Source organism: Polypterus senegalus, chromosome 5, assembly GCF_016835505.1.
Source record: "Polypterus senegalus isolate Bchr_013 chromosome 5, ASM1683550v1, whole genome shotgun sequence".
Lineage (NCBI taxonomy): Eukaryota > Metazoa > Chordata > Cladistia > Polypteriformes > Polypteridae > Polypterus > Polypterus senegalus.
The window spans coordinates 148,912,384-148,925,161 of record NC_053158.1 but is presented as its reverse complement, the minus strand read 5'-3'; positions in this window follow the sequence as shown (position 1 = coordinate 148,925,161).

The following is a 12,778-nucleotide window of genomic DNA, read 5'->3' as shown; positions in this document are numbered from 1 at the left end:
CCTGATTTTAAATGATCAAATTTTGATTCTTTAGGCATCCCTTTAACTTGCTGAAATTAGACATAATTACAGTCCATAACACAATCTAGGATTACTGAAACATGCACCTTTATATGTGATTTTTGCAGAACAGTTGTAAAACATGGTGCATTTTGATTCCTCTCTATAAGGCTAGACTTGTGGTAATTCACTACATAAAATCAGAATCATTGTTTCTCAAATAATAATTACAGGGAAAGCATAGAGAAGGTAATTATCTAGTATGAACCAAAATCAGCAAAAAACTGCATATTTTCATGCTGAAAGGAAAACTCTGAGTTGGTGATTTGCATTGCTAATAGTCAATACCTATCAACATTAGTTTTCTGATAATAGAAAATATTCACTTAATAACAGTAAAAGCTGCATAAATCAATAGGCTTTGATAATAAGTGAACTCAGATAAAGAATAATACAGTAAAATCTAGACCGTCCTTGAAATTACAGCACAAGGGGAAAAAAAGACTGTTTAAATCAGTAGCAAAATACACATATTAAATTGTGTGTAACTAAGGAATACATTGCAAAATATCCGGGTTTATTGATGGTTTTATATATGGTTATATCAGGAAAAATGCAGAGATCCGTACTTCTAACTCCTGAGAACTGCTGTCTTGCGTATCAAGAGGAGTTAATTCCCCCAAAGATAATTCCTCCAAAGTTCTGTGAAGAATTACATTTAGCACACATTTTTGTGGGATGTTGTTAATCTCTGCTGATAGACCTTTGTGAAGACTAATACAGGCACTTGTTGATTCAGCAACTAAGGTGTATGTTTTCAAGGATTTTTACCTTTATGGTTCATTTGTTGATAATTTGATAAGCTCCTGAGATGCATTGCCAATTTGATCTGTGCTCTGTCATGCTGCCACAAGCAGTCTAGCTGAAGGACTATTATAGACTCTGAAGCCTTCTTTTAAAGCCACCAGAGATATTTATATTAACAAATTCACACAATTCAGCTAATATATAGCAACATACCACAAGCTTAGTTTGGGTTTAGTCCTACATAGCATTCGTCACTATGTACAGACTTGGGGCACTTACTGTATGCAGATTTAGAAATATACACCACTTTACTGATGAATATATTGGTATAGAATTCACATAAATATACATAAATGCATAAAAATGAATGCTCTGAGAGATTCACACTAACGCAAATTACAGCCAATTGTTAACAGAAAACAGAAAAATAAAAACTCCAGTTCCAGAATTCCTAAGCCTTAGAGAAATCCATATACCTTTGGAGCAAGCCGAGTTACCATTTGCAAATCATATTGTTTACAGCCTATGAAGCCATTACACTAACCATCACTCCTTTATTTCATAAAGGAAAGATGCTCACTAAAAATGAATAAAGAATACAAGAGACAAAAAACTTTGCTTTCATATTTTACTCGGTTTTCTGGTTACTGGTGACTTCTGGTTTTTCTGATTCTATTTATGGACCTTTAGTTTGTTGACAACTTTTAAGACAAACCCTGACTCCTATTACTCCATAGAACTCTACATAAGGTATATTTTTATGTTTCAGACCACCATTGTGTAACAAAATGTAATATTTTTGTTTTCAGTTTTGTAACACTTTACATTTATTTACATTAAATTTCTTCTGACATACTACTGCCAAGGTCTGAATTCTGTTCAGGTCAATTTCTTATTACTCTACTGACTTGACAAGTCATATTAACCAACTCAACTAGTTTCTTCACCATTTCTATTATCAGTTTACTTATACACCCCTAATGCTCTACAATTCAGTGTCAGTTTTTTGACAACCTTGACTTTCTAAGAAGATAAGAAAAACTCAAAAACTGTTGGAAAAAAAAATGGAAGAAATCTTGGGAAGAGCAATTCAGAGAGATACACTCTTCCAGGTAGGTTGGATGTGCAAGGGATATCAAGAATAGGGTTCATACAAAACACAAAACAGAATACAATTCAACAACACTACAAGTTAAACAATACAAAATACTTTGCTCTTGCTAATTGTTACTCACCAAATGCACAATCAGAATGCAACGACAACTTTCAAAGCAAAATGCAAGAATTGATTATACCAGTTACTAAATATTAGCACATATAAGGAGACAGATTTGTTAAAATACGCAGAAAACAAATAAATGTTAAGACATGCCCCTTGAGTTACCAAAACAGCGCCCCTCGGTTTTCATAGTAGGTATGGGGGTAGGGAAGTTCATAAAGGTCTGTAACATTCCACTTGAGTTCCATAAATGGTGTCCATAGCATGTGTGCAGTATTATTAAAATTCAAGGGCCATGGGGGAGTCCCCTCAGTGTTGGGAGCACAAGCCTTTTAAGTTACCAAAACGAAGCCCCTCAGTGTCCATTGTTCACTGTGAATTCTTGAGCAGATGCCACTTGAGTTTCATAACGGTGCCCCCTTGGTGTCTGGCGCACACGCTGCGTAACTTTCATAAATAGCACCCAAGGCAGCCACTTAAGTCACCAAATGAATTGACCAGCTCTGTTACCATTACAAAGTTTTTCAACCAATGCAATGACCTGAGCAGCAGAAATCAATTCAGGCATACCAAAGGAGGTTGTGCATGTCAGGTTCAAGTCTGTTTTCTACTCTTCTGAATGATAATTCCAATGTGTTTCCCATATCATTAAGAATGGTCCAGGATGAGTAAATATGTGCACATGTGGTTTGCATCAGTGTACCCTGTAATGGAGAGAACTGGTTCCTTCATCTGTTGAGGGTCTGTTTCTTCCTTGTGTTTGGTGTTGTCAGGATGGGCTTTGGCTCCCACTGTTTAACTTGGGATACTTGAAAGGATGGAAATTCATACTACTTTTGTTAAACTCATAACAAAGGAAACTTCTATTAAATGTTAAAAGTAACTCAATTTTTATTATCATTACCCTGACAATAAAGTATCAAAATCTTTTTTAAATAATGAAATAGTATGTTGTTTTTTTAAATGCAAATTTTAGAAATAGTAATAATTTATTTAAAGTAATGTATATTGAATATCTTAATCATTAATTTAAAACTCTTTTTACACCATAACAGTTTGATTATTTTAGGCAATCTTAGATTTTATACAGAATTTAAATATATTCCATGAAACCATACTTTTTGAAACAAAGTATTAAGTTACTATATTGGCAAAGTATTGCATAGCACATATGATACCTATTGAGGTGTTATCACAACATTGAAATTAAGTATAGCAGTATTTTCAGAGCTATTGTTCATCTTGTTACCATAAAAGGTTTTGTAAAATGATAAGTGCTTTGGTGCTATGTAGAAAAAAGCATTTATTATTATTATTAATAATAATAATAAATAATTTTTTTTTTTTTTTACAGAATTATTAGTTACTTATCTGCATTTTGTAATGAACTAATTTTGATCCATCTTTGGTTGAGACAATAGATAAATCACCATGCTAATATACTAATTCCTAAAGTATTCCTGCAAACATGACTGAACATTACTGTGTAATTTCTCTCTGTAAAGCCCCAGTGGCTTCTTTATGCCACCAGGTTTCTTTTCATTAAAGCAGACTAAGCAACCATTTCAGTGATTAAGTGCATCACCCATGCCTGTAACTATGAGAGCCATGTTTGCTTCAAGCACAAATGTAAAAAGATTCATTTATAGCTTCTAACACAGGCTAATTTCTTTTTTTTTTCTAGGGAGATAAATATGTGGTGTGCTATGCATTTCCATAATAGTCCTGTTTCATTAACATTGAAAACCTACATCTAGTCCGACCATCCCTCCTCAATTGTCTTGAAATCTTTCTGCAGTACCTTTTCAAGTAAAATTTTGTTAATTAATTCATTTTCAGTTTATTAAATTATTAGGCTGTTTAAAATCTTTTAAAGCATGAATGATATCCATTACTTTCAGTAGCTTCAAAATCCATATTACAAGCCCCAAACAATCTCCTAGCTAAATTGATGGTAAATGATAATTTACAGTCTAGTTATGTAAGCAACATTCAAGACTATTGCATGCTATTAAATGTTCTTAAAAGATCTAGTTAAGACTAAGCATAACTATCTTAAAGCCAAAGGTGGAACACTAAAAATAACTCAGATTTATAACATGCATTCAATGTATATGGATTAGGAAGTGCAACACTTTATGCTAGAATCTGAAATATATAAATGTTTCATATAGAAATTAAGAAGGTAAGTTCACTATAAATATAATACCATACATGTTAACACAGAATTCTACTCTGCTTCTAGCACTGCATCATAGAATCCTGGAGGCTTTTCACACAAAAACTACATCAAAAAATTTAATTCACACTAGATACAAGGATGTGTTGAGAAAAATTAAATACTGTATTTGTAGAATAGAAATGATGTTCATGGCTTTGTACCACATGTAATAGCTCATGTTTGGTTTGCAAATAAAATGATAGGCTTATCTCTATATTATGCAAGAAAAGGAATGCTTGCTTTCTGAGTTAATTGTACAAGGCACTATAAAAATTAGGAATCAGCCTTGAAGTACAAAAAGAACTTGGTTAAGAAGAAAAGAATCCATACACCATAATATTAAGAGCCAAGCCTACACCACCAACAACAACAACAACAACATTTATTTATATAGCACATTTTCATACAAACAGTAGCTCAAAGTGCTTTACATAATAAAGAATAGAAAAATAAAAGACACAATAAGAAAACAAAATAAATCAACATTAATTAACATCGAATAAGAGTAAGGTTCAATGGCCAGGGGGGACAGAAAAACAAAAAAACTCCAGATGGCTGGAGAAAAAATAAAATCTGTAGGGATTCCAGACCATGATACCGCCCAGTCCCCTCTGGGCATTCTACCTAACATAAATCAAACAGTCCTCTTTGGATTTAGGATTCTCACGGAAGGGCTTGATGATGATGATGGTCACGTAGACTTCTGCCTTTTAATCCGTCCATCATTGTTGGAGCATCATGAAGCTTTGAGTAGGTGGAAGTGGCGCAGGCCACCACCACAAAGAAACCGGAAAAAGAAACAGAAAAGAGAGTAGGGGTCAGTACGGATTTTAGAGCCAACATGAATAGTTATTATGAGGAAATTGAACATATAGAGTATCAGGATTAAGTTAAATTAAGTTAAATTGAAGTTATAGAAAGGCCCTGTTAAAGTAATATGTTTTCAGCAGTGTTTTAAATTTCTCTACTGTATCAGCCTGGCGAATTCCTATTGGCAGGCTATTCCAGATTTTAGGTGCATAGCAGCAGAAGGCCGCCTCACCACTTCTTTTAAGCTTTGTTCTTGGAATTCTAAGGAGACACTCATTTGAGGATCTGAGGTTACGATTTGGAATATAAGGTGTCAGACATTCCAATATATACAATGGGGCGAGATTATTTAAGGCTTTATAAACCATAAGCAGAATTTTAAAGTCAATCCTGAATGACACAGGTAACCAGTGTAGTGACATTAAAACTGGAGAAATGTATTTGGATTTTCTTTTCCTAGTTAGGATTCTAGAAGCTGCATTCTGCACTAGTTGCAAACGATTTATGTCTTTTTTGGGTAGTCCTGAGAGGAGTGTGTTACAGTAATCTAGTCGACTGAAAACAAACGCGTGAACTAATTTCTCAGCATCTTTCAGTGATATAAGAGGTCTAACTTTTGCTATGTTTCTTAAGTGAAAAAAACCAGGACACTAGCCCATATACAGAGCATAATGACTTACACAAAATTATTAAAAAATAATACAACTTTAATAAAGGAATATTCAGCCTAAAAATTACACATTTGTTTATCTGTTACTTGCTTCAGGTTGTTTGTAGTAATTACTGAGATCAATTTTCAATTTCATGTTTTTATGGAGAATGGAGATCACAAAGTTCCTGACACAACATTCTTCTATGTGAACTAACATTAAACAAAGGAGCTGAACACACATTACAGTAACAAGAAGAACCTGACACTGGTGTGCAATGAAGCAAGTACATCCGACTTTTATTCGACTTCACTTATTTCACTTGTTTCCAAGGATAAGTCATCATATTGGTCAGTGCCTACAATGTTATCATAAAGAGATGTGATCATCTAAAGAATGTTACAAGACTGTGTCTCTAAGTTATTATTCTAAGAGAGAAGAAAAAAACAAGAAAAAATACCACAAGAGGCCACTCTAAGTCAAAACCAGAAGATCAAAAAGAAATGTGAGGAACCACAATAACAAAAAACTAAAATAAATGTCAAAAACAAAACTTACCACCTGAATTGCAAACTAAGTATCACTAAAGATTATTGAAGTTTATCTGACTGAGAGATACCAGAAACACGACCATATTTATAGCATAACTACTGCTAACTGCACAAAGTTTTAATAAATTGCTGTCACATGACACGTCTCTTGTGTCATATAAATAAAAGAAGAGGATGCTACAAAACGAAAAACTAACAAAGACACAAATCCTGCATTTAAAAACATGCAGTTACTGCAGAGGAGTCTTTGATAACATCATGTTTTCTGAGTAACTTTAGAAAGGGCCTTTTCTGATGAAATACCTTTTTCAGTATTAACGAATACTATATATATACATGTTATTGCTGCTCGCAGTAGTTGCTTTGTAATTTCCACATTGAAAAAATTATGACAACAGTTGTTCCATCCCTGAAGTTAACATATCTGCGTACATGCTTCTTCCCAACACTGGCATAGGAAATTGGTTAAGACATGCTGTGTGGTTTTCAGCGTTGATGACTTCAGATGAGATAATGATTTCAGTGGCCTTTCTAAAGTCCTATAAAGAAAGTAATTTGTCAGGTCCTTCAATGACAACAACAGCAACGTTCATTTCCATAGCACATTTTCATACATGACATGTAGCGTTAAGCTTTTGATGTCTGCAACTGTGAGATCTATGATTTTTTCCTGAATTACTTATAGCACTCAGCATGTCTTCTTTTAGTTTGTCTGTGATTACTGTATATCACTTGACTTTTGTGGTCCAGTCTTAGTTTTGGTACTTCCTAATGCCCTTTTCATTCCATCATGCATGCTACAGTAGTTAAGACGATTCTGGTCATAACCGAATGCCCTTAGAAAGTTTTGGCCAGTAGTCACTGGCTTTGTACCTGGTGCTGCCCTGAGAATCTCTATGGCAAAACATCATTATTTATAGAATTGATTTTAACCTCTTGAGAAAAATGAGGAAATTAACATGTTGTGTTTTCTGAAATAATAGAGAAGCAAAGGGAAAGGGGAACAGTGAAATCCAAAACTTAATTAAACTGATTGATCAATGACCATGAGCAATACAATAATTAGGCAAGGTATCTGCAAAAGAAAATGGGCCACAAAAACAGACAGCGAAAAAAAGGACAAGTAATCAAAATTATACAAAGAAGAAAGGACCAAAGCAAAAAAAAATTATTTATATGGCACATTTCATACCTTTACGTACATGCTTTACATAATAAGAATAAAATACAATAAAAAGATACAGCCAAAGGATAATTAGAAAGACAGGAAAATTACAGAAAATTAAAATAATACATAAAATTAAGAAAATAAAATAGTGACACAGCAGTGTTACAGTTTAATAACATAATCAAATGTACAGGAAGATAAAAATGTTTTTAATTTTGAATCAAATGCTTCTACTGTTGGGGCATGTCTAACATGTTTGGGCAGATTGTTCCATTTTTGTGATGCATAGTGACTAAAAGCTATTTCACCTTGTTTTGTTCTCAATTTGAGTATAACCAGCTGTCCAGCCCCTATGGATTTAGTGACTTTTATACTAAAACCAGTATCTTAAAATCAGTCCTGTAGCTAACTGGAAGCCACTGTAATGATCTTAGTACTAGAGTAATATGTTCAGAAGCATTCTGAACAAATTGCAATTTTTGAATAATCTTTTTAGGTAGACCAGAGGAAAGGGCATTGCAGTAATCTACTCTGCTGAAAATAAAGACATGGATAAGTTTCTCTATTTTTTTGGCATCAAACCTCTGATTTTAGAAATGTTTTTCACATGGTAAAATGCAGATTTAGTTAATGGTTAATGCTTTAATAGGATTACTAAAACTATGATCTGCATCCAGAAGTACCCCAAGATTTTTGACTTGGTTTTTAGCCTTTAGTCCCTTGGGCTCTAAATAAGAAGCAATTTTAAGTCTTTCTTGTTTACTGCCAAACAGTATAATTTCAGTTTTATCTTTGTTTAATTTAATGAAAGTTTGTTGCATCCAGATGTTAATCAGCTGTAGGCTATCACATGGTGAATCAACAGAACTAAAATCATTTGGAGAAAGAGAGAAATAAATTTGGGTATCATCGGCATACCTGTGGTAGTGAGTATAGTCTTTATCAAAACTATCATTTGAATCATCAATATGGATTTTGAAATTACCAGTAATAACAAAGTGGTCAGAATCTGTAGCAATAAATGACAAAAGTTCTGAGAAATCATTAATATATTCAGCAGAAAATTTTGGATGGCCTATAAACAGCAGTAAGATCTGAGGTGAGTGCTTAATTACTGCACATATATACTCAAAAGAAATGAAAATCACCAAATAACACCTGTTTATATTAAAGTATCCCATAATAAAACTGCTACACCACCACCTCTCCTGTTGGATCAAGAAACATTTAACAAATTAAAATTGGGTCATGCAGTTTCCACAAGAATGATGGCACTACAATAGTTATCTAACCACATATCAATTAAAACCATGAAATCAAGCTGATAAACTGTAATAATATCATTTACTAAAAATTATTTATTTGCAAGCACTCTAATGTTGAAGACAGCTAAGTTTACAGAATTTCCTGCAGGAATAAATGCTAGAGCAAGTTGTTGTGGAACATACAACAAGTTGGATAACTGAGCTACCTGAACAGAATGAATTCTATTTTTTCTGTTGCCAACCAAAACTGGAACTGAAAACACAGGTGCAATAGGAATAAGAACCCGTAGGTTCAAAACCCGAGTAGATGGTAATTTTAGAGGTCTAATACTGATTAACACTAGAATTATCATAGCCTAAGAAAAAACTTGTAATTCCGGCTCACCTTAAATCCCTTTGCACCTCTCTGTCAGCATCTTTTGTCTTGTAAATGTGTCGATCAACACAAGTAGCAAGCAGCCTGCTATACCACCCCCTCCCATAGTACCCCCCCCACCCCAACCTCCGCCGCCGCAGCTCAAGTCTTGATTATCTGGGAGTGAGCTACCTAGAGCTGTATAGGGACAATAATTTCATGTGTGTTATGTGTCCACAACAAGCTATGTAAAAACATGAATTATATAATGTGTGAAGTCCAAATATCAAATAAACACTTTCACAAAAGGGACAAGGGTAATACAGCAGCTTCTGTGGTGCAGTGATAAGAACTGCAACTTGTAATCAAGAGGTTGCAAGTTTGATACCAACTCCCCCACAAATCTGTTAAAATTTATTTTTAACAAAAGTGCTCTGAAACACAAGAAGCTCCGTAATGAATGAAAAGGAGTCTCTTAAGAAGGTAAGGCAATCCAAAGCAAACACAATCCCAATACAGAATCCAAACAGAAGTGAAAAACAGAGCTGAAGGTAAAAATATTCCATTAAGTAACAATAAGCACAAGGTAACACAAAAATTACAGAACTCACCCAAAACTCCCTGGGTCATTCAAAATAGACTACCAGGAACTATGGGAAACCCTCAGGATTTACACAGCAGAAGGCAATTCCTGGCGTTGATTGGTAAGTGTCCCGCCTCTTGGGAAACCGCTCACAAAAAAACATGGGATATAACCCAGGAATTTTATAGTCATAACTAGGGGGTTTGCCCCCTGCTCACTTTGCTCGCCAACCCCACCAGCCTGCGGTATGCACCAGCCACTTCGCATCTCTGCCGCTTGCGTTGTGAAGAGGGGTGCTGAATGCACCCCAAGGAGGTGTGGTCACTCCTTCAAAACCCCCTCTTAAACAGTGATACAATGGGAAACAAATACAGTTATTTTTTAGCTCCTATTTGCTCGATCAGCTGCAGGATTGCCGTGTAATCTTCATCTCGTGCAGCACTTCGAACATTTAAAAGCCTGTACAGCAGCTGTCCTACTTTTTGTCTTTTATTTCCAGTCCTGGACGTTGTTAAATCTCTTGGCACAATGTCTTGTCTCACGGGACATGAGTTCTTGATATTTTTTGGTTTATAATTTAAAATTGGAATAAGAATCTGAAAATCTAACAACATCACAAAACAACATCACAAAATAAACCCGATTTAAAGCATGACAAAAAAGTGACATAAAACCATCACATAAAATCGTTGCACTTCTAGGCTTAGGATTTGATATATAAACTAGACATTAAGCCTGTTACAATAACGGGCGCTAGAACAGTAGTGCATAAATATTAGTAGGAACAGTCTATATTAAATGGTAAGGGACCTTGTATGAGGCTGTAATATGTGTTGTCACAAGAATGAGACATACTCAGATAAAGGTTTGGGGCAGCCACCCGTATAATCTGGTATCCTGGCTGCAAAGTCGTTTTTATAGAAATACAGAGCACTGAAGTGCATACAACCGAGTCCAAAACAAGACTGAGGGAAAAGGGAAAAAGGGCAGGCTTTTAAAGGGGAAGACAGGAAGTGAGGTCATAAGGATCGGGTACGTGTTCATCACTCATTGGATCAAGCCTGGACGTGACATCAGAGGGGCCGGAGCTGGTAAGGTTTGTTTCCATTGGTTCGGTCCCGGAAGTGATGTCAAGAGAGCCAGGTGGAATCTCCCAGGAATGGTCTATAGGGAAGGGAGAAAAAGAGTCAGTGCACTCTGCCACATCCCGGCATGCCTCAGAACTGCCTTCACTCAAGCCCTTTAGCTGCCTCCCATGCACACGTGTGTGACAATGTCACTGTATTGTGTGCCTTTAATTTTCTCTCTCAGTAATATTGGTTTGTATTTCCGTAAAATGCCTGTAATTTTGTCTGACAGTAATACAGTGGAACCTCGGTTCACAACCATAATTCGTTCCAAAACTCTGGTTGTAACCTGATCTGGTTGTGAACCGAAGTAATTTCCCCCATGGGATTGTATGTAAATACAATTAATCCATTCCAGACCGTATGAACTGTATGTAAATATTTTTTTTAAGTTTTTAAGTACAAATATCCAAATATAGTTAATTATACCATTGAATGCACAGCGTAACATTAAACTAAATGTAAAAACATTGAATAACACTAAGAAATCCTTGAACAACAGAGAAAACGAACACTGCAAGAGTTCGCGCTATAGCCTTACGACCCGCTCGCTACAAACACTTTTTCTGATGAGTTTTAAGCACAGGGAAAAAAAAGAATATTTGAAAAATCCGAAATTAAATAAACAACCAAGAAAAGTAACATTGCAACAATGCACGCGTGTGCCTGTGTGTGTGTCTCTCTCTCTCTCGGGCCTGCGTGTGTGTGTGTGAGTCTATCTCTCGCATGTGTGTGTGTTAAGTGCGCGCTTCTGTGTGTCTCTCGCTTGTGTGTGTGTGTGTGTGTGTCTGTCTGTCTGTCTATCTCTCTCTCGCGGTTGTGTGTGTGTGTGTCTGTTTCGCGGGTGTGTGTGTGTGTGTCTGTCTCGCACGCGCCTGTGTGTGTGTGTGTCTGTCTGTCTCGCGCGCGCCTGTGTGTGTGTCTGTCTCGCGCACACGCACCTGTGTGTGTCTCTCTCTCTGCACACACAGGGAATGCACAGGAAGAGACTGAACACGTGCCGTGTAGCCCCGTGCATGCGCATTTTACCAGAAGACACACACAAACAGACACCTGGACGCACACAGGGGTTTTATTAAAGAGGATATATACAGTAGACAAAAAACAAATAATAAACACAACCAATATTAATGTATACAAAAGAATAAAAATTGAGCAAAAAGTATATAAAATAAAGAGGAGGAACCCTGGCTGAAACATGACAAAAGGAAAATTACCAAACAGTTAACAAACATTAAAAAAAACCTTTCTGAAAAATTAAAAAGAAAAAGCATTTTTATAATAAAAGAAAATAATATACAAAAATTAAACCACAGCAAATTCACAGCAATATGCTCTTGAAGTTGTCTGCTTCACTAAGCCAGCAAGTCTAATGTTTTAGGGCTCAGCACTAAAAAGACTGAAAATATATTTTATTATATTAGACTAACAGTCATTAGAAATACCAAGATGAAACTGCATTAGTATAGCAAAAACAAATATCACAGCAGAGTTTGGCTAATAAGAGTTACATATATCTTACAATGGCAGAATCCTTGGAATCAGTACTTAATTACCGCCAAATAAAATATACAGGAACAAAACATTAGCAATCAATGACCTAGTTCCAAGTCTTAAGCATATAGTCAATTTTTAAATTAAACTGTCCTATTGTGAAAACAGAAGCCAATTTGATAACAAAAAAGAAAATGGAAGCCATGAATGACCAAGAAATTTATAGTCAAAACAAAATATAGTCAATATATTCTATGAAAGTGACTCGATGTATATTGATTTAATTAAAAGTACGTCAACAATTAACATGATATAATATAAACTACTTCATAAGACATGAGTCCATACATATTCTTTTGGTGGAGTCTCTGAAAGCATTAGTTTTGGTGTGTACCTTGTCACAAGAACGAGACATTGACAGATAAAGAGTTGGGGCAGCCACCCGTATATTGTGGTATCCTGGCTGCAAAAGTCGTTTTCTTTTAACAAAATACAGAGCACTGAAGTGCACACAACCGAGTCCAAAAC